The sequence below is a fragment of the Hyla sarda genome, chromosome 1, assembly GCF_029499605.1.
Source record: "Hyla sarda isolate aHylSar1 chromosome 1, aHylSar1.hap1, whole genome shotgun sequence".
Lineage (NCBI taxonomy): Eukaryota > Metazoa > Chordata > Amphibia > Anura > Hylidae > Hyla > Hyla sarda.
In genome coordinates this window covers 57,006,270-57,028,256 of record NC_079189.1, presented here as the reverse complement: position 1 = coordinate 57,028,256, position 21,987 = coordinate 57,006,270, and the positions used below count along the sequence as shown (strand labels likewise).

At 47.2% G+C, this 21,987-nt stretch overlaps 1 protein-coding gene and 1 long non-coding RNA gene across 2 annotated transcripts in view; one reads left to right on the top strand and one right to left on the bottom strand.

Moving 5' to 3' along the window:
• Window positions 1–21,987, top strand: part of WFS1 (wolframin ER transmembrane glycoprotein) — a 78,059-nt gene that overhangs the window by 13,888 nt on the left and 42,184 nt on the right. The window lies entirely within an intron of this gene.
• On the bottom strand, window positions 13,680–19,524 carry LOC130354079 (uncharacterized). Its single transcript, XR_008888438.1, has 4 exons — window positions 19,510–19,524; window positions 17,114–17,198; window positions 14,135–14,198; window positions 13,680–14,033 (listed from the first exon to the last, which is right to left on the bottom strand). It is a non-coding gene; the product is annotated as an uncharacterized LOC130354079 (long non-coding RNA).

Genomic DNA, 21,987 nt, shown 5'->3' with positions numbered 1-21,987 from the left:
TTCCGGAATGTTTTTGAGTAGCCTGCCCGGGTTACCTCCGAAGAGACTGCCCTACTTAACTTGACCCAAGGAGGTTCTTCCGTGGCTGACTACGCTATTCAGTGCCGCACCCTGGCTTCTGAACTGAACTGGAACAATGAAGCCCTTTGTGCCACCTTCAAGAAGGGCCTCAACAGTGAGATAAAGGACGTTCTGGTTGCACGTGAGCTACCTTCCACCCTTAGTGACCTAATTTTGCTGGCCACTCGGATTGACAAACGTTTCGCCGAGAGACAAGAGGAACTCCTCCTTGAAAATGAAAAGGCTCGTCCTGGACGCTACCCTCATCTGGCTCCCGTTTTTCTGCGTCCACCTCAACCCGCTACCGGGCCTCCCACCGTGGAACCATGCAGGTGGATCGGTCACGCCTGACTCTGCAAGAATGAAGCCGCCGCAGAGACGAGAACCTGTGTCTGTACTGTGCCAGCTACCGCCTTCTTTGATTCCGGTTCAGCTGGCAACTTCATTCACGCCTCCTTGGTTGACAAGTACCGTATTCCAGTAATCCGTCTGTCTACCCAAGCCGTTCCTCATCTCTACAGTTAACGGTGAGAGACTCTCTGCCACCGTGCAGTTCCGTACCCAGCCTCTCCAGATGGACATTGGAATATTTCATACAGAGACTTTACAGTTCTTTGTCCTTCCTTTCTGCTCCTCCGAACTCCTCCTGGGTCTGCCGTGGCTTCAACGTCATTGTCCTGTCCTGAATTGGACCACCGGTGAGATCCTGCGTTGGGGTTCCTCCAGTTCTGACCATTGTGTCGGGATTCGAACCCGTGACCAGCCACATCCCAGGCAGTAGCCCTGCTTAATAGGCTACCGTCTTCTCTGGACATTCCTCCCTGAAACCTATTATGTAACCTTAGTCTTGCCAAGCCTTGCTCATCACCCTTGATTCCCCACACCTGGTACTTCCCTATATATGTCCAGCCCCTTGCACTCTAGCTTGCTGATTATTGAGCTCCTGAGCCTTGATCAAGCTGCTCCTCATCTGCTGCTCTTGCTACTACTGAAGTCCACTGCTGACCAGGAATTGCCTACCGACTACTCTTCTGTTTTGTCCCTACTTACTGAACTGCTACCACCGTTGCCATCTGGATTGTCTGACCACGCTTACTGCTGCCTGCCCTGACCCACCGCCTGCCTACTGACTACGCCTCTGCCAGACTTCCTGCACTTACTACCTGCCTGCGGTCCTTGCCACTGGGCTCCACTCCTACCTCCAGCCAGCGGTCCTCTGACTCAGGTGAGCCTGTAGGATTGTTACACATTGTCTCAAGCCTGGTCCTGTCAAACAGGTCCCACAAGTTTCTCCGCCCCCTGCTCTGCCCAAGCCATACCATTCTTTTGCGGATGTCTTTTGCAAGAAACAAGCTGAGGTCCTTGCTCCTCACAGACCCTATGATTGTCCGATCGACCTGATGCCCGGTTCGACTCCACCTCCTGAGACTCATGCCATGTCCTACTATATACGTGAGAACCTGCAGAGAGGATTCATAAGAAAGTCTTCTTCCCCTGCTGGGGCCGGTTTCTTCTTAGTGACCAAGAAGGACGGTTCTCTCCGATCCTGCATAGACTACAGAGGACTTAATAAAATTACCATCAAGAACCGCTACCCTCTGCCCCTAATCTCTGAGCTATTTGATCGTCTCCGAGGGGCAAAGATCTTCACCAAATTGGACCTTCGAGGGGCCTATAATTTGATCCGCATCCATGAGGGAGACGAGTGGAAGACCGCCTATAACACAAGGGACGGGCACTTTGAGTATCTTGTGATGCCCTTCGGCCTTTGTAATGCGCCTGCCGTCTTCCAGGAATTTGTCAACGACATCTTCAGGGACCTACTTTATACCTGCGTGGTCGTATACTTGGATGACATCCTCATCTTTTCCTCCAATTTGGACCAACATCGGGTCCATGTGCGACAAGTTCTCACTCGTCTTAGGAGAAATCGCCTATACGCCAAACTTGAAAAATGTCTTTTTGAACGGTCCTCCCTGCCTTTCCTGGGATACATTATCTCAGCCCAAGGACTTCAAATGGATCCAGCTAAGCTCTCCGCGGTTCTGGATTGGCCACGCCCCTCTGGTCTCCGAGCCATACAAAGATTCCTGGGCTTTGCTAATTACTACAGGCAATTCATCCCTCATTATTCCACTCTGATGGCTCCTATCATGGCTTTAACAAGAAAAGGAGCTAACCCCAAATCTTGGCCTTCCCAAGCTAAAGAAGCCTTCCAGTCACTGAAAGCCGCCTTTGCCTAAGCACCCGTTCTCTCTAGGCCAGATTCCACCAAGTCCTTCTCTCTCGAAGTGGATGCCTCCTCGGTGGGAGCCGGAGCTGTCCTCACCCAAAAGTCTTCCGGGGGCAAGACAGTAACTCGTGGCTTCTTTTCTAAAACATTCTCTCCCGCGGAGAGAAATTATTCCATTGGAGACAGAGAACTGCTGGCCATTAAGTTGGCACTGGAGGAATGGAGACATTTACTCGAGGGCGCCACATATCCTGTGAACATCCTCACGGACCACAAGAACCTGACTTATCTCCAGTCTGCCCAGAGACTAAATCCCCATCAGGCTCGTTGGTCTTTGTTCTTCGCCCGCTTTAATTTTGAAATCCATTTCCGTCCGGCTTGTTAGAACATTAGGGCAGATGCTCTGTCTCGCTCTTCTGATGTGGTGGGCGACGAGATAACACCCCAATATATCATCCCACCAGAACGCCTTATTGCCGTCGCTCCCATGGACCTGCGCCTTCTTCCTCCGGGCAAATCCTACATACCTCCACGTCAGTGGTTGCAAATTCTCAAGTGGGGCCACGCTTCCCTTTTTGCTGGTCATCCCGGGGTACAAAACTCTCTCCAACTAATCTCCCAAAGGTACTGGTGGCCTTCTCTGGAGAAAGATGTCTCGGACTTTGTCCAGGCCTGTATGATTTGCTCCCGGGATAAAAAGCCTCGTCAGAAACCAGCGGGTCTCCTCTTGCCTCTACCTGTTCCTGAAGTTCTCAGGTCTCACATCTCTATGGACTTTGTTACAGATCTTCCCTCCTCCCATGGCATGTCCGTTATTTGGGTTGTGGTAGATAGCTTCTCCAAAATGGCTCACTTTGTACCCCTGCCCGGTCTACCCTCTGCACCCATGTTAGCCAAACAATTCTTCCAACACATCTTCCATCTCCATGGCCTTCCCAAACATATTGTCTCGGATCGTGGGGTACAATTTGTCTCCAAATTCTGGAGGGCTCTTTGTGGTCAGCTCGGGATCAAATTGGACTTTTCTTCTTCGTACCACCCTCAGTCCAACGGCCAGGTAGAATGGGTGAACCAAATTTTGGGCGACTATCTGCGCCACTTTGTATCCTCTCGCCATGACAATTGGGTGGATCTACTTCCCTGGGCAGAGTTCTCCTACAACTACAAACAATCCTCAGCTTCTAACAAGTCCCCTTTCTTTGTAGTTTTTGGCCGTCATCCTCTTCCACTTCTGCCGCAGTATCCCACTCCTTCTTCTGTACCTGCTGTTGACAGTCTTGTACTAGACTTTTCCACCATCTGGCGTGAAACTCACGCTGCTCTCCTCAAGGCTTCCACTCATATAAAGGTCCAAGCCGACAAGAGACGCAGAGCTCCTCCGGACTTTCGCCCAGGTGACAAGGTTTGGCTCTCCTCTAAATACATCCGATTTAGGGTCCCAAGTAACAAGTTGGGCCCTCGTTACTTAGGACCCTAAAAATCAAGAGTCGGATCAATCAGGTCTCTTACCAAATTCATCTTCCTCCCTCCCTCCGAATCCATAACTCTTTCCATGTCTCCCTTCTTAAACCTGCTGTCTTTAACCGTTTCTCTCCCAAGCTTTTTTCTCCCACCCCTGTTGCCGGTACCTCCGATATTTTTTTCTATCAAGGAGATCTTGGCGACCAGGATCTCTCGGGGGAGAAGATTTTTTTCTGGTTGATTGGGAGGGTCCTGAGTAGAGGTCTTGGGAGCCAGAGGAGAACATCTTGGACCGCAGTCTCTTCCTCAGATTTCTGGGCACCAAGAAGAGGGGGAGACCTAAGGGGGGGTACTGTCACAGCGTGTGGTCCGGTCCCCTCCCCCGGACTGGAGCGCCCGCTCCCTCGGCCTCCCTCCTCAGGATCCCGGTGCCTCCCGGTCAGACGCGCTGACCGGGAGCACGGGTTCCCTTGTGTCGGGGACGCGGTTGCCGTGGCGGCTGGTCCCCGCTCACGCGCCGCGTCCCTGTCTGTCTTACCTGGCTCCCCGCTCCCTGTGCCGTCTGTCTCTGCCTCCCGGCGTGCGCGGCCCAGCTCTCTAGGGTGCGCGCGCCGCCTTCTGTAAGTTTAAAGGGCCAGCGCACCTTTCATTGGTGCGCTGGTCCCTGACCTCTGGCCACTTCCCTATAAATGTAACCTGACCCTTCCTGCCCTTGACATATCTTTATGCCCTTGTGCCTTTGAGAAAGCGTTCCCTACTGTGTTATATTGCCTTGCCTGTTGCTGAACCCATTGCTACTGACTACTCGCCCTTGAACCTTTGCCGCCTGCCCTGACCTCTGCTACGTCCGACTACGCTCCTGCCTACTCCCTGTGTGCCACACCATATCAGCTGCCATAGAGGTCGAGTTGTCACTGGGGGATACGACCTGGTAGTTACCGCCGCAGCAAATCCATCCCGCTTTCCGGCGGGCTCTGGTGAAGACCAGTAACTACTTAGAACCGGTCCTCCAGTACAACCTGCGCCATCGCCTCTCTGGTCTAGAGGATCCACTACTAGTCCTGCCGGTACGTGACAATTAGCAATGTTCAAGAACATGTGTTTACAAAAAAAAACACACAAATTTACAACCTCCTGTTGTATCCTGCAGCGGGGACCGCCGCGCTGTATCCTGCCGCCGGGACTAACTCTAACAATACAAACAGGATTATGGTAAGAAATGAGTTCACAAACAGGATCGTTGTTAGTTTTCTGTTAGTCCTTCCTTCCAAAACAGGATGACTTTTAACTGGATAAACAGGATTTACTTGGGTTTGAGTCACCAACAGGATAGTATAAATCCTATCTGTATATCCTTTTGGTTATCTCCACTTTACTTTATTGTATTATACATAGATTGCTTATGCATGAAATAAATGACAAACGACTTTTGACTAAACATTTGATGATTTTTTTCTCTCTGACTGACAATTAGTACTGATACTCGACTAAATGTATAATGAGTATGACACTTCTATATACTGTAATAAATCTCACTATCATTTTTTTTTCTTTTTGACATACCTGTAATATTATACCACATATTTATTATACCACAGACTATTTTCTAGAATTATACACTGGTTGCGAATTGGGTTGCCTGAGGCTTTCTGCCCAATGCCTTAGCTGATAGGGTCTATCGGCACTACACACTAACCCCTAGAACTCTGAATCTAGATAACAAGTTACATACTGTTACCTTTCTGGATACGTGTATTTTTATTTAGCTACAGGAGCACGTTCTGGCCTAGTGAATTTTATGTACTGTACTATGTGTACTTTGTATTGAATGAATAAAGTCAGTCTTGATATCTGATGGGAATATTTCCTTTAGGCGTTAGTGAAGGGTGACATTATTTTTTACTCCCAGAGGAGCTGGGGGGGCACCTTACAGTAAACACTATAACACCTGAGAAAAAAATATGTACTTTGTGTCCAGGAATTGATTCTTCTGTACAATAACACCATTCACATTGTTGACATTTGATGTCAGCTGACATTTTATTTTACTAGAACACTAGGGCTACATGTTAGCAGCACGACATACGAAATGTTCAGGTGACATTTACCTGCTGTATATGCAACATTTAGTGCACAAAAATATATTACTATGAGTATATTTACAATAAACAGACACGAAAAGATCAGCAGTCCACCTACGTTATTAGTCCAACAAAAAAAAAACAGCTGTTGCCAGGGCCAGGTGCAAACTTACAAGGATCTCCTCAGGCAAGGAGTCTCTCGGCCCAGGGCTCGGTACAGGCTTAGTAAGCTGGTTACATTGCAGAACAGGTGAACTTCTTGGCATAGTCCTGCTAGGCACTTCTTCTTAAACAACTTACAACAGGAAAACTCTGTAAGAAAACAAAGGTAATAGTGTATCAAAGAGTTAATGGCAAGCAAAAGGAAAATGAATGCTTTAAACAGGAAATCTTGATTCCCAACCTTGCCTATCAGAGTGCTTCCTGCTCTGTGACATGTAGCGAGGAGCACGAGGTTGGGATTCTCTCATGGGGTTGATGGCAGTGTCCCATGAGACATTGGTGAGCCTTGACTGAGATACTGAGGGGTTAACGCTCACCACAAAATTGATAGCAGTGGCTGAGGCCACTGGCACTACTGTTGGTGCCGGTTAGTCTGGCCTCAACTCCTTAGGTGGAGTAGGCCGTGGCACTTTGGTCGGTGCCTGTTGGTTAGGCCACATCTCCGGGCATGGAGTGGGCCTAGGCAATTAGGTTGGTGCCCGTTGCTTAGGCCTCACCTCCTCAGGGGGAGTAGGCCTGGGCACATTCTCTGTTGTAGATGCTGCAGACGAATAGGACCTCGGCATATGTCTTGGATCCATGATAGGCACTCTGCATTCCTCCTCTTCACAGGCTGTTTTAGGCAGCCTCATCGGCCGAATTCCATGAGGATCTGTGTCCCATTTGTCCGAAGGGAAATACGTGAAGGGAATTTGCGTCAGGTTCTTAAATCTTGTTACCGCTGCAGCCCATTCACCCCGCAGACTCTGTACTGGGGTGTATTCAACAATCTCCCCTAGCTCCAGGGAGTGGTATTTTCTGGGCAGGTAGTCCCGCTGAAAGTCCCTTTTGTTCACCAGGATGGTTCCCCCATGTCTGCAGTCCTGGAGGGTACCAAAACCTCTGGCCTTATCAAACTTAACTACGGTGGCGGGTCGGCAGTTCAAGGGTGTTTCACCCTCTCGTGGGTAGTTCAGCATTTTGATGTACAGAGCTTCTAATTTTCTGGTGTCTTTTTTGCTTCTCTGCTCGGACTTCACAAGGGAGGCATTTTGGCCCATACCTCTCCCTGTGCTCCGCCTTTAACTTTTCAATGAGGCTGTCGACTTCAGCCTCCCTGCAGACCCTGTCTATCTCAGCTGTGGGGACCGGTGGATGGGACTTCCCTGACTGGGGAAGAACGTGGTCCTGCATGTACTGTATTAGTGTAGGCTCATCTCCAAACACTCATTTTGGGAGTGGGGGTGATCGCGGGCGTGCACTGGGCAGGGTCACTTGGGACAAGGGGACCTCTCTCTGTGGGCTGGATAAAGAAGAGAAAGCGGCTTCCACTGGGATACTCACGTCCGAATCCTAAGTCAGAATTTCATCCCAGGACCCCCATGTCCTGTGGTGAGGGGACAGTCTCACCAGTGATGCCGTTGCTGATGTCCCAGGTGATGCCCCTTTTCGGGGTAGCCGGCCACTCGTCATCCTCGGGTAAGGGAGGCAGGTTGCAGGCCTCCTCGGCCCCCAGGGATAACCGCCGCAAGCGATCGGCAAGCTCTTGAAAAAGTTGTGCCGCGGCCACTTTTCTCTGACTTGGTGCCATCTTAGGACTCTCTTCGCATGTTGCAGTGGGTTCCGCCATCTCTGTGCTCCTCGCTGCCATCTCCGGACTGTAGAGGTCTGGCCACTTGGCTTCTTTTATGTCAGGCTTCCACAAAATGGCCGCCAGCCGGAAGGACGTCATCGGTGCAGCTCCGACTTCCAGTCCCCCGTCGAACACAAGCAGAAGGTTACAGTTCCACTTTGGCATTCCAACGTGTACTTGGTGTCCACACCCAGGGGCGGGTCGTGGATAGTGTTGCTCGCGAATATTCGCAATTCGAATATTATTCGCGAATATCGCATATTCGCGAATTTGCGAATTTTGCGAATATAGCGCTATACATTCGTAATTACGAATATTCGTTTTTTTTTTTTTTTTTCTTCACAGCACACATCACAGTGATCACCCCTCTCTGCTTCCAGCTTGTGTGGTGTAAAGAAGGCTCTAATACTACTGTGTGAGACTGCCGGACGAAACTTCGCATATGCGAAAATTAACATATGCGAATTGTCGCATATGCGAATTTTCGCATATACTAATTTTTAATATGTTAATTTTCGCATACGTTAATTTGCGCATACGCGAATGTTTGCATATGCGAAAATAAAACGAAGATATTACGAATATGCGAATATTCGCGAATATATGACGAATATTCGTCCATATATTCGCGAATTCGAATATGGCCTATGCCGCTCAACACTAGTCGTGGACCAGCGCAGGACATTTTCACGCACTCCTCTGGTAAGTTTTTAACCCTTTCAGGTACTTGTTGCAGCTGAGAGCATAGCATAGCTTCGCTGCAAATTTTGCATATGGCCACCGAAAAACAATCTTCACCTCCCCCCTTACTTTTTCTTGTGCCCCAGCTAAGCACAATCTCAACAGCAAAGTCCTGTACACTTCTGGCCGCAATTTTAATCGCTTCATGCGATAATTACGGACAGTTCTTTTAACACTTTTCTTAACAGGGGGAGTACTATGGCTCTTTAGTATACGGTATACACCCTTTTTTGGTTGCGGGCAGTCAGGGTAGCAAAATTCTTAAAGGCACACACCATTATCCTGTTCGTAAGACGCAAAAAGAGTTGTGGAGGGCAGGAGAGAGTAATGGTGTCTAGGGTGTTGCAGTGGTAGCGTAGGGCCTGTTGGTATTAACCCTTAGATGTCGACGCAGGGTGCGATTTTCTCAGTGTTAATAGTCCTACCGCCAACCTTCCCAGAAACGGTAGGGAAAATAACGGAATGTCCACAGCAGATTTTATGAATAAACTGAAGAACTTTACTTAAGGATTTTATGCAACAGTCTTCAAACATAACAGTCTCTCAAGAGTGAACCGGGATACAGGTTCCTCATAGGTCTTGCTAGGACTTTGGAGCAATGAGCTTTGATGCTAGCCACTGTGCTACTAATTGTAATATTTTAGCTGGTAGTAGTCACACAGGATTAGGTAGTTTGAGCTTTGGTAACTCACGTTTTAGTGGCTGCTGGATCTTAGGCTTTGGCCTAGCTGACTTGAATTGATGCTGATGAGATTTGTGCTGCTTGATAGTCCGGAACTAAGAGAGGCAAGAGCTAAGAGAGTGAATTAATTGACTACAGCCCCTTATATATTAAGGAGGCTGGACAAAGCTCATTGGCCGGCAAACCTGTAAGTCCTGACCCAGTGAACTCTGGGTACATCACATGACCCTGTAAGGTCCTTAAACCATAGTACAATCATAATTAAAGGCATGTGACCTGCTAAGGTCCTATACATAATATTTCGTATACATTAACCCCTTAAGGACCAAGGACGTACCGGTACGTCCTTGGTCCTGCTCTTCCGATATAACGCGGGGTTACACAGTAACCCCGCGTCATATCATGGCGGGCCCGGCGTCATAGTGAAGCCGGGACCCGCCTCTAATAGCGCGCAGCGCCGATCGCGGCGCCGCGCGCTATTAACCCTTTAGCCGCGCGCTCAAAGCTGAGCCGCGCGGCTAAAAGTGAAAGTGAAAGTTCCCGGCTAGCTCAGTCGGGCTGTTCGGGATAGCCGCGGCTAATCGCGGCATCCCGAACAGCTGACAGGACAGCGGGAGGGCCCCTACCTGCCTCCTCGCTGTCCGATCGCCGAATGACTGCTCAGTGCCTGAGATCCAGGCATGAGCAGTCATCCGGCAGAATCGTTGATCACTGGTTTCTTATGAGAAACCAGTGATCAACATAGAAGATCAGTGTGTGCAGTGTTATAGGTCCCTATGGGACCTATAACACTGCAAAAAAAAAGTGAAAAAAAAAAGTGAATAAAGATCATTTAACTCCTCCCCTATTAAAAGTTTGAATCACCCCCCTTTTCCAATAAAAAAAAAAACACAGTGTAAATAAAAATAAAAATAAACATATGTGGTATCACCGCGTGCGGAAATGTCCGAATTATAAAAATATATCATTAATTAAACCGCTCGGTCAATGGCGTGCGCGCAAAAAAATTCCAAAGTCCAAAATAGTGCATTTTTGGTCACTTTTTATATCATTTAAAAATGAATAAAAAGTGATCAATAAGTCCTATCAATGCAAAAATGGTACCGTTAAAAACTTCAGATCACGGCGCAAAAAATGAGCTCTCATACCGCCCCATACACGGAAAAATAAAAAAGTTATAGGGGTCAGAAGATGACAATTTTAAACGTATTAATTTTCCTGCATGTAGTTATGATTTTTTCCAGAAGTCCGACAAAATCAAAACTATATAAGTAGGGTATCATTTTAATCGTATGGACCTACAGAATACAAATCAGGTGTCATTTTTACCGAAAAATGTACTACGTAGAAACGGAAGCCCCCAAAAGTTACAAAACAGCGTTTTTTTTTCAATTTTGTTGCACAATGATTTTTTTTCCCGCTTCACCATAGATTTTTGGGCAAAATGACTGACGTCATTACAAAGTAGAATTGGTGGCGCAAAAAATAAGCCATCATATGGATTTTTAGGTGTAAATTTGAAAGAGTTATGATTTTTTAAAGGCAAGGAGCAAAAAACGAAAATGCAAAAACGGAAAAACCTCCGGTCCTTAAGGGGTTAAATACATATATGAACACAATTTACATGAGGCGACCAGGGGTAAGCCCTGCAAGAGTGCCCTATGAGAGTGAAGGAACTCTGGCTGAGGGGACTTTAGACAGGGACAGGACCAAGTCCTGTACCGGGACACCTCATTTAAAAAAGCCTCTTAAAAGTGAAAGAAGCGATCTGATTGGTTGCTATGGGCAACTGGTCAATTTTCCTCTGCACAGGTTTTCATACATGTCCCCCAATGTGCATTACTATTATTATAATAGACTTACCCCCCAAGCGTCCCAGATCTGACGTGTCCTGCTTCTGTGATTTCCCTTCATGCACAGAGCCTCAGTGTGATCACTACTCACCGTACAGAGCGGAGCCCCAGGAGATCATGCAGTGTCTGCTCTATCATGTCATCTCCCCTGAGCTAAGAGGAAGCACTCATTGGTCCTGCATCCTGGGAGAGGCACCTGCATCAACCAATCAGAGGCTTCCTGTTACAGGGGACAGGGGGAGATGCTGCAGATAGATCAGCTACTTATCACCTAAAGTAAATTTTTTAATTGGCCAGAACACACCCAAAATCTGTCCCAACAAAACTTTGCTTTGCATCCTGCCATTTCTCCCAACTGTTCTTTTTCTACCTGCTTGTAAGGCATTCCTAGACTCACTTCCTAATTCCTTAAAGGGGTACTCCGCCCCTAGAAATCTTATCCCCTATTAACGCATGCCTACACTCACTTCCTAATTCCTTAAAGGGGTATTACATTTTTCATTTTCACAGACCACTGTTCCAAAAATCTGTCAGACACCCCTTTGTAAGCACACGTGGCCTTCAATTCCGGACAAATTTTCTCTCCAAAATCCCAATGGTGCTCCTTCCCTTCTGAGCATTGTAGTACGCCCGCAGAGCACTTTACATCCACATATGGGGTATGCTCTTACTCAGAAAAAATGGGGTTACAAATATTGCAGGGCTTTTTTTCCCCTATTTTCCCTTGTGAGAATGAAAAATTTAGGGTAACACAAGCATTTTAGTAAAAAAATTTTATTTATCCAACTTTAACGAAAATTCGTCAAACACCTGTGGTGTGTTAAGGCTCACTATACCCTTTAATTCGTTCCGTGAGGAGTGTAGTTTCCAAAATGGGGTCACACGTGGGTATTTTTTTTGCGTTTATGTCAGAATCACTGTAAAATCCGCCACCCCTGTGCAAATCACCAATTTAGGCCTCAAATGTACATAGTGCGCTCTCACTCTTGAGCCTTGTTGTGCGTCCACAGAGCATTTTACGCCCACATATGGGGTATTTCTGTACTCAGGAGAAATTGTGTTACAAATTTTGGGGGTCTTTTTTTCCTTTTACCTCTTGTGAAAATAAAAAGTATGGGGCAACACCAGCATGTTAGTGTAATTTTTTTAAACTTTTTTACACTTACAGGCTGGTGTAGACCCCAACTTTTCCTTTTCATAAGGGGTAAAAGGAGAAAAAGCCCCACAAAATGTGTAACGCAATTGCTTCCTAGTACGGAGATACCCCATATGTGACCCTAAACTGTTTCCTTGAAATACGACAGGGCTCTGAAGTGAGAGAGCGCCATGCATATTTGAGGACCAAATTAGGGATTGCATAGGGGTGGACATAGGGGTATTCTACGCCAGTGATTCCCAAAATGGAGACTCCAGCTGTTGCTAAACTCCCAGCATGCCTGGACAGTCAGTGGCTGTTTGGAAATGCTGGGAATTGTTGTTTTGGAAACACTGCCATATGATACGTTTTTTAATTTTTATTGGGGGGAAAGTGTAAGCGGGTGTATATGTAGTGTTTTACCCTTTATTATGTGTTAGTGTAGTGTAGTGTTTTTAGGGTACATTCACAAGGGTGGGGGTTTAGGGTGAGTTTCCCTCTAGGAGCTTGCGCTGCAGCAGAAAATTTGCTCTAGCTCAAACTTGAAGCAAGTGTAGTCCCGCCCTTGTGAATGTACCCTGTACATTCATATGTGTGTGTGAGTGTGTTTGTGGGGGGGGGGGGGGACAAACCTCCAGCAGTTGCAAAACTACAACTCCCAGCATGCACTGACAGACAGTGCATGCTGGGAGTTGTACTTTTGCAACATCTGGAGGCACACTGGTTGGAAAACCTTGAGTTAGGTTCTGTTACCTAATTCAGTATTTTCCAACCAGTGTGCCTCCAGCTGTTGCAAAATTGCAACTCCCAGCACGTACTGATCTGCACAGTGATCTCCAAACTGTACCCCTCTAAATCTTGCAATACTAAAATTCCCCCATTCCCAAACAGCTGTCTGGGCATGCTGGGAGTTTTAGTTTTGCATTATCTGGAGGGCTACAGTTTACAGACCACTGTATAGTGGTCTTCTAACTGTAGCCCTGAATATGTTGCTAGGCAAAAACCTACTGGCTTCTGTAGGATCGCGCACCAGGGAGCAGCACCAGGGAGCCGTATCTCATCACCGCCCGCCCAGTAAGTGACCTCTGGCGCCGATCACCACCGGTTCCCCCACTCTGCCAGAACAGTAGGTGGGCAGAGCGGGGAACCGAACTTTAACTCCCCCGCCCCCGAACTGCTATTGGTCAGTCATCTCTGACCGACCAATAGCAGGGATAGGAGGGGTGGCACCCCTGCCACCTTACTCCTATGCCTTCAGGAGGATCGGGGGTGTCTTAGACACCCCCGATCCTCCTTATTTTCCCGGTCACCGGAGACCCATGTGACCCGGAATCGCCACAGATCGCCGCTCTGAATTGAACTGATCGCTGACATGGGTGGGGGGTTTTCAGGACCCCCCCCCCCCAGGGGTTTGCACGTGATGCCTGCTGAATGATTTCAGCAGGCAACTTGCTGGGTGTCCTACGGTTGCCTCGGCAACTGTACCAACCAGCATCAGCTGCTTCTCTCCCCACTGCATTAAGCAGATCGTGCAGTAGAGAAGCTTTGGACACTTAAAAAAAAATTCACAATTTTCACAGACAGAAATTAAATGAGTCAAACAAGTCAAAGAATGGTTTAATAACAGGGGAACTTTATTATTTATTAAAATGTTTGTGTAGGGATTTTTGTAACCTTCCATCACTCACAAAGAGCGTACAGTAACTAACTCAGGACAGGAAAAACCTCCAGAGGGGAGGAAACCTGTAGGGAATCCATGGCTACTGTATTGCCCTTCCTCTGGGCATACTAAAGGAGGTTACCTCTATAATTTGGACAAATGTGTCTGTGTATGTGCGTGATTCGAGGGTTTATGCCTTCATCCAACTTCTTGCTGTAAGTCCGGAAATATGTGCCTTATTACAACGTCTTGATAGTCCGGAAATGCTACTCCACATCCTGGAAATAGTGCATCTAAGATAGGAAAACAAAAGATAGATTATTTACATGTTTATTATAGAAATGCACATGGAACTGCACTAAAGACCTATTGGACACAACAATGTGAAACTTACCAATCACAGTGATGTATTCAACTTCGCATTCCCGTTCCCTACAGTGTCCAGCACCGACCCCTCACTGATGAAGAATGAGCAGGAACAGTGTTATTTCTGCTCAGTGCTGCTCTCTGGTGGACAATGACATCACATGTGTGACACGCTGTTACCTCCTGGGAGTTCTATTTGAGCAGTGCTGCTCTCTGATTGGCTGAAACCTAAAAAAGCTTTTTAACATATTCTGCATGACTGTTACCTAAGGGATTTTTTTTTTAGCATTTTTTAAATAAAATGACGCTACTCCCTGTGGGTGCGTTATATTTGTTTCTCCTAACCAGACACTCAGTATTTGTAATATCATTTGGTGGCCCCAACAGCCTGGGCCCATAGGTTTCTTACACAGATCAGTGCGGCTCCGGCAGGCTCAATGAGCAGCGCTGGGTGCCGGGGCGTCTGACAAGTGACGTCTCTGATGTTGCGGTCTGGAGCAAAGGTTGTCACTCGTATGACGTCCCAGCAGCCATTGATTTAAAGTGGTCTTGGCTCCTGCTGCCAGTCCAAGATCAGACACCATGGTCCTAGATAGACATACTGCACCACTCATCCCCTGTGGCTGTCCACCTGTTGCAAAACTACAACTCCCAGCATGCTGTCAGGGCATGCTTGGAGTTGTAGTTTTGCAACAGCTGGACAGACGTCTGTCGGAAGGGGGGGGGAGACCACCAAAGATAAGGCAATGTGGGCTTTGAAAAACGCCACCGATAAATTGTGTTTAATCCCAGCCTAAGCCTAGGAACAGATATCATTTTTGTTTGAGGTTTATTTGGTAAAAAATAAAAATAAACACACCACAACAACTGCGCCCTCATTTCTATTCTCCCAAGATACCATCTTTGTGTAATTTTTGACAAAACCACTGGGGGAGATTTATCAAAACCTGTAAAGAGGAAAAGTGGTTGCCCATAGCAACCAGATAGTTTCTTTCATTTTTATGTGGCGGGCAGGAGAGAGTAATGGTGTCTAGGGTGTTGTAGTGGTAGTGTAGGGTCTGTTGGTATTAACCCTAAGATGTCATGACGCCAGGGCGTGGTTTCCTTAGTGTTAATAGTCCTGCCGCCAACCGTCCCAGAAACGGTAGGGAAAATAACGGAATGTCCACAGCAGATTTCATGAATAAACTGAAGAACTTTACTTGAGGATTTTATGCAACAGTCTTCAAACATAACAGTCTCTCAAGAGTGAACCGGGATACAGGTTCCTCACAGGTCTTGCTGGGACTTTGGAACAATGAACTTTGATGCTAGCTACTGTGCTACAAATTATAATATTTTAGCTGGTAGTAGTCACACAGGATTAGGTAGTGTGAGCTTTGGTAACTCACGTTTTAGTGGCTGCTGGATCTAAGGCTTTGGCCTAGCTGACTTGAATTGATGCTGATGAGATTTGTGCTGCTTGATAGTCCGGAACCAAAAGAGGCAAGAGCTAAGAGAGTGAATTGATTGACTACAGCCCCTTATATATTAAGGAGGCTGGACAAAGCTCATTGGCCAGCAAACCTGTAAGTCCTGACCCAGTGAACTCTGGGCACATCACATGACCCTGTAAGGTCCTTAAACCATAGTACAATCATAATTAAAGGCACATGACCTGCTAAGGTCATATACATAATATTTCCTATACATTAAATATGTATATGAACACAATTTACATGAGGCGGCCATGGGTAAGCCCAGCAAGAGTGCCCTATGAGAGTGAATGAACTCTGGCTGAGGGGACTTTAGACAGGGACAGGACCAAGTCCTGTACCAGGACACCACATACCCCCTTACTTGACAAAAGTCATCCTCGACGTAGGTCCCCTAAGACAGAGGGACGGAATGGCCATAGGGTGCCGAACACAGTCCTGGGCATTAGTACAAACGTTCATAACCAGGCTGTCACCAAAACAGATTTAGAGTCTCTGTAGTGGAATGTTCATACAAGCTCTAACAATACAAACAGGATGATGGTAAGAAATGAGTTCACGAACAGGATCGTTGTTAGTTTTCTGTTAGTCCTTCCTTCCAAAACAGGATGACTTTTAACTGGATGAACAGGATTCAGTGGCGTTGCTAGGGTTGGTGTCACCCGGTGCGGTAGAAAATGGTGTCACCCCCATACCTACCCCCTCCCCCCAGAAAGTTTTTAGCCTGTTGTGACAGACACCACTGTTGTAGCGCATTGTGAGAAATTCCAGTATAATAATCAGATATACCAGTTGCCACAGAATAGGAAAGTGTTAAAGAAGTTTTCACCATTGAAATACACAGCTCCCAGAATTACTTAAAGGGGTACTCCACTGGAAAACATTTACTTTTATATCAACTGGTGCCAGAAAGTTAAGCAGATTTTTTAATTACTTCTATTTAAAATCTTAATACTTACAGTACTTATAAGCTGGTGTATGCTCCACAGGAAGTTGTGTAGTTCTTTCCAGTCTGACCACAGTGCTATTTGCTGACACCTCTGTCCATGTCAGGAACTGTCCAGAGCAGGATAGGTTTGCTATGGGGATTTGCTCCTACTATGGACAGTTCTTGACATGGACAGAGGTGTCAGCACAGAGCACTGTGGTCAGACAGAAAATAAATTAAAAAAGAAAATAACTTCCTGTGAATCGCTTATACAGCAGCTAATAAGTACTGGAAGGATTCAGATTTTTAAATAGAAGTAATTTACAAATCTGTTTAACTTTGTAGCACCAGCTGATTAAAACATTTTTTTTCCAGTAGAGTACCCCTTTGAGCAGTGGTGAGGTTTTGCTGGGAGTTGTAGTTTCACTGACCTAACTGTAGAACGGACAATTGACTACAGGACACAGAGAGGAGAATGTACAATGATATCAGTGACTACAGGTGACGTCTTCTCTATAGTGAGGAGAATGTACAATGATATCAGTGACTACCGGTGACGTCTTCTCTATATAGTCTTTCCTTATCTAATTCAGATGGTACATACCGCCATGACTTGTTCCAGCTAAAACTTCTCTCTGCAGAATGTGACGCCCAGACGTCTCCTCACTATGTCAGCACATTGTCATCCTCTATATGAAAACAATTATTATTATAAACCTGCCAGACACTGTATCCTCTAAATATAATACTACTATACACTATACTCTTTGATTATAAACCTTCCATACACCATACCCACTGAATATAAAGCTACCACACACTGTACATTCTGAATATTATACCAACACATACTGTACCCCTGAATATAAATCTGCCACATACTGTACCCCTGAATATAATACTATCACATACTGTACCCTCTGAATATAAATCTGCCACATACTGTACCCCTGAATATAATACTATCACATACTGTACACTCTGAATATAAATCTGCCACATACTGTACCCCTGCATATAATACCGCCATTCACTGTACCCTCTGAATATAATACTACCACACACTGTACATTCTGAATATAATACCAACACATACTGTACCCTCTGAATATAAATCTGCCACATACTGTACCCCTGAATATAATACCGCCACACACTATACCCTCTGAATATAATACTACCACAAACTGCGCCCTCTGAATATAATACTACCACAAACTGCGCCCTCTGAAAATAAATCTGCCACATACTGTACCCTCTGTATATAAATCTGCCACATACTATACCCTCTGAATATAAATCTGCCACATACTGTACCCTCTGAATATAAATCTGCCACATACTGTACCCCTGAATATAAATCTGCCACATACTGTACCCTCTGAATATAATACTACCACCCACTGCACCCTCTGAATATAATACTTAGAGATGAGCAAACTACAGTAAATTCAACTCGTCACAAACTTCTCTGCTCGGCAGTTGATGACTTTTCCTGCATAAATTAGTTCAGCTTTCAGGTGCTCCCGTGGGCTGGAAAAGGTGGATACAGACCAAGGAGACTCTTTCCTAGGAATGTATCCACCTTTTTCAGCCCACCGGAGCACCTGAAGGCTGAACTAATTTACGCAGGATAAGTCATCAACTGCCGAGCCGAGAAGTTCGTGACGAATCGAATTTACTGTAAGTTCGCTCATCTCTAATAATACTACCACAAACTGCGCCCTCTGAATATAATACTACCACAAACTGCGCCCTCTGAATATAACGTTGCCATACAGTGCACCCTCTGAATATAATACTACCACCCACTGCGCCCTCTGAATATAACATTGCCATACAGTGCACCGTCTGAATATAATACCACAACCAAAGTAACACCCCTCAACATCCGTTAGCTGATGCTATTACCACGGGAGGGGGGTATTGGTGGTGTTGCTAGTGGATGATGGGGGTGCTACTACTGGGGAGGTGTTGCTGGAGGATGATGAGGGTGCTACTGGCCATCCCCCCTGGCAGTATCACCCCCATCATCCATCGGCAGGATCATCCTCCTGGCAGGAGCACCTCCATCATCCACCATCAGGATATGTTGATGGAGGTGCTGCTGGGGGGGGGGGGTTGCTGGTGGATGATGAGGGTGCTACTGCTAGGGGGGGAGCATTAGGTAGGCAGCAGTGCCCCCACATTAGGTAGGTCGCAGTTTCCCCACATTAGGTAGCATCTATTCCCCACATTAGGCAGCATAGATTCCCCACATTTGGTACCAGTTCCCCCACATTAGGTAGGTACCAGTTACCCCACATTAGGTAGCAATTTCCCCACATTAGGTAGCACAGATTCCCCACATTAGGTAGCAATTTCCCCACATTAGCTAGCACAGATTCCCCACATAAGGTAGCATAGACTCCCCACATTTGGTAGCACAGATTCCCCACATTAGGTAGCATAGACTCCCCACATTTGGTAGCACAGATTCCCCACATTAGGTAGCAATTTCCCCACATTAGCTAGCACAGATTCCCCACATAAGGTAGCATAGACTCCCCACATTTGGTAGCACAGATTCCCCACATTAGGTAGCATAGACTCCCCACATTTGGTAGCACAGATTCCCCACATTAGGTAGCATAGACTCCCCACATTTGGTAGTAGTTTCCCCACATTAGGCCGCAGGTTCCCTTGCAGGTTCCCCACAATGGGTCAGAGTTTCCCCACAATAGATCGCTGGTTATACCCCCCCCCCCACACACACACACACACACACACAAAAAAAAAAAAAAACACATACAACACAGAGAGACAAACACACACACACACACACACAGTCAGAGAGACACACACTCACAGACAGACAGACACACACACACAGAGTCACACAGTCACACACACACAGAGTCGCACAAACACACACACACAGAGTCACACAAACACACACAGTCACATACACACAGTCACACACAAGCATAGATAGACAGAGAGACAGACATACAAACTCACCCATCCAGCGCAGCGCTCCTTCTCACCGGGCGCCGTGCGAGTGACGTAACTCACGTCCTCCTGCGCGGCCATGCGGTGTGACGTCAGGCCGGCGCAGACGTGGGAGCGGAGGACGGGCACAGTACTGGTGAAGGTGAGGGGGGGTGTGATGACGGTCGGGCGCACAGTGAAGGTGAAAGAGGGGGTTTGCTGACGGACGGGCGCACCGCACACACAGCGCGAGGGGGGGGTGCTGACGGATGCGAGGCCGGTCGGGCACAGATGAGGGGGGTGTCTGTGTAGCTGGGGAGGGGGAGGGGAGGGGAGGGGCGCTGCGGAGCGTCTTGGTGTCACCCCATTGGGTTGGTGTCACCCGGTGCGGGCCGCACCCCCCGCACCCGGGTCGCAACGCCACTGTCTGCACCAGAGTACCCCTTTAATTATCCCATATGGTGAACAACATAAACGTAAAAAAAAAAAAAAGTCCAAAATTGCTGATTTCCCGTCACATCACATCCCAGAAAAGAAAGGAACTTAAAATGTGATTCTAAAGTCACATATACACAAATGTGACTTCTATGTACAGATCATGGCGCAAAAAAATGAGCCCTTGTAAAGTCACGAACACAGAACAATAAGAAAGTAATAGGGGGTCAGTATAGAACATATTTGACCCCTTAATAACCACAGATGTATATTTACATCTGTGGCTAGCTTCCTTTATGTGAAGCGCGCTAAGTGCTGAGCGCGCTTCGTACCTTCGGACCCGTGGCTAATACCGGACATCGCCGTTCGGGCTGATGTCCGGTATTAACCCTTTAGATGCCGCGATCAAAGTTGATCTAACTCTTCATCCTGTCAAACTTCACACTGAGCTCCACATTTAACCGTAGATGCCTCATAAGAGGCATTTACAGAAAAAAGTGGGACATGTGGTGGCCGTTCGGGGATGGCGTGATATCAACGCAAAAGCGGGAATGTCCCGCCGGATCCGTGATGGTTGGGAGGTATGGATAGGGGATAAGTTATGTTTCACTACAGTACGGTGCCCATTTTAGGACATCGTCAGTCGTCATCCGTACCTCCGACAGGCAAAACAGCGTCCCGCCTCCTCCCTCAGACCAATCTCCATCAGGCATCAGCCGCAACTCCCTCCTCCCTTCTTTGTCATCCTAAAGTCTCTCGGACCAATCTCCGTCAGGCATCAGCCGCAACTCCCTCCTTTGTCATCCTAAAGTCTCTCATCCAAAACTCTGTTATCCTAAAGTCTCTAATCCAAAACTCCGTCATCCTAACGTCTCTCATCCAAAACTCTGTCATCCTAAAGTCTCTAATCCAAAACTCCGTCATCCTAAAGTCTCTCATTCAAAACTCCATCATCCCTCAGACGAAAAACCTTCCTGCCAAGTAGCAGAGCCAAGTAAGTGTCGGCTCTCTGCTATACGGGTTCTGCTGTACATGCTATTCAATGTCGGCTGTGCAGCGTCGGCTCTGCTATGCGGCAGGAAATTGTGTCTGAGGGAGAATCGTCTGAGGCATGACAGCGTTTTGGATGAGGGACTTTCGGATGAGGAAGTTGTGGCTGAAGGATGACAGGGATTGGTGTGAGGGAGAAGGCGGGACGCCGTTTCGCCTGATGGAGGACGGAGTTGCGGCTGACGACTGATGGCGATTGGTCCAAGGTGGAACGCTGTTTTGCCTGACGGAGGACGGAGTTGCGGCTGTCAACTGATGGCGATTGGTCTGAGGGAGGAGGCGGGACGCTGTTTTGCCTGAAGGAGGAAGGAGTTGCGGCTGAGCACTGATGGTGATTGGTCCGAGGCGGGACGCTGTTTTGCCTGACGGAGGAAGGAGTTGCGGCTGACGACTGATGGCGATTGTTCCGAGAGAGCAGGCGGGATGCTGTTTTGCCCGACGGAGGACGTAGTTGCGTCTGACGACTGACGGCGATTGGTCCGAGGGAGAAGGCGGGACGCTGTTTTGCCTGACGGAGGATGGATGTACGGCTGACGATGTCCTAAAATGGACACCGTACTACAGAACTCCTTTAAGGGGTTAGGAGCCCAGGTCACGTATTCCAGCAAAAATCCTGGACATAATAGCAATGCATGCTGCGCAATTTAGTCCATAAAATTGCTGAACACCATGTTGAAAAACTCAACCTATGTTAATCAATGGGGTCTGCCAGATGCCGTAGGTGTCTGGAATGCAGCGAATGTGACCCCGTGATATTGACAAGGCCCTATAACAGTGTATCTCCAGCTGTTGCAAAACTACAACTCCCAGCAAGCCCGGACCGCCGAAGGCGGTCTGGGCATGCTGGGAGCTGTAGTTTTGCAACAGCTGGAGACATGCTGTTTGGAAAACACTGTGGGATGATTTATCAAAACCTATGCAGAGGAAAAATTGCCCGGTTGCCCATAGCAACCAATCAGATCGCTTCTTTCACTTTGCAGAGGCCTTGTTAAAAATGAAAGAAGTGACCTGATTGGTTGCTAT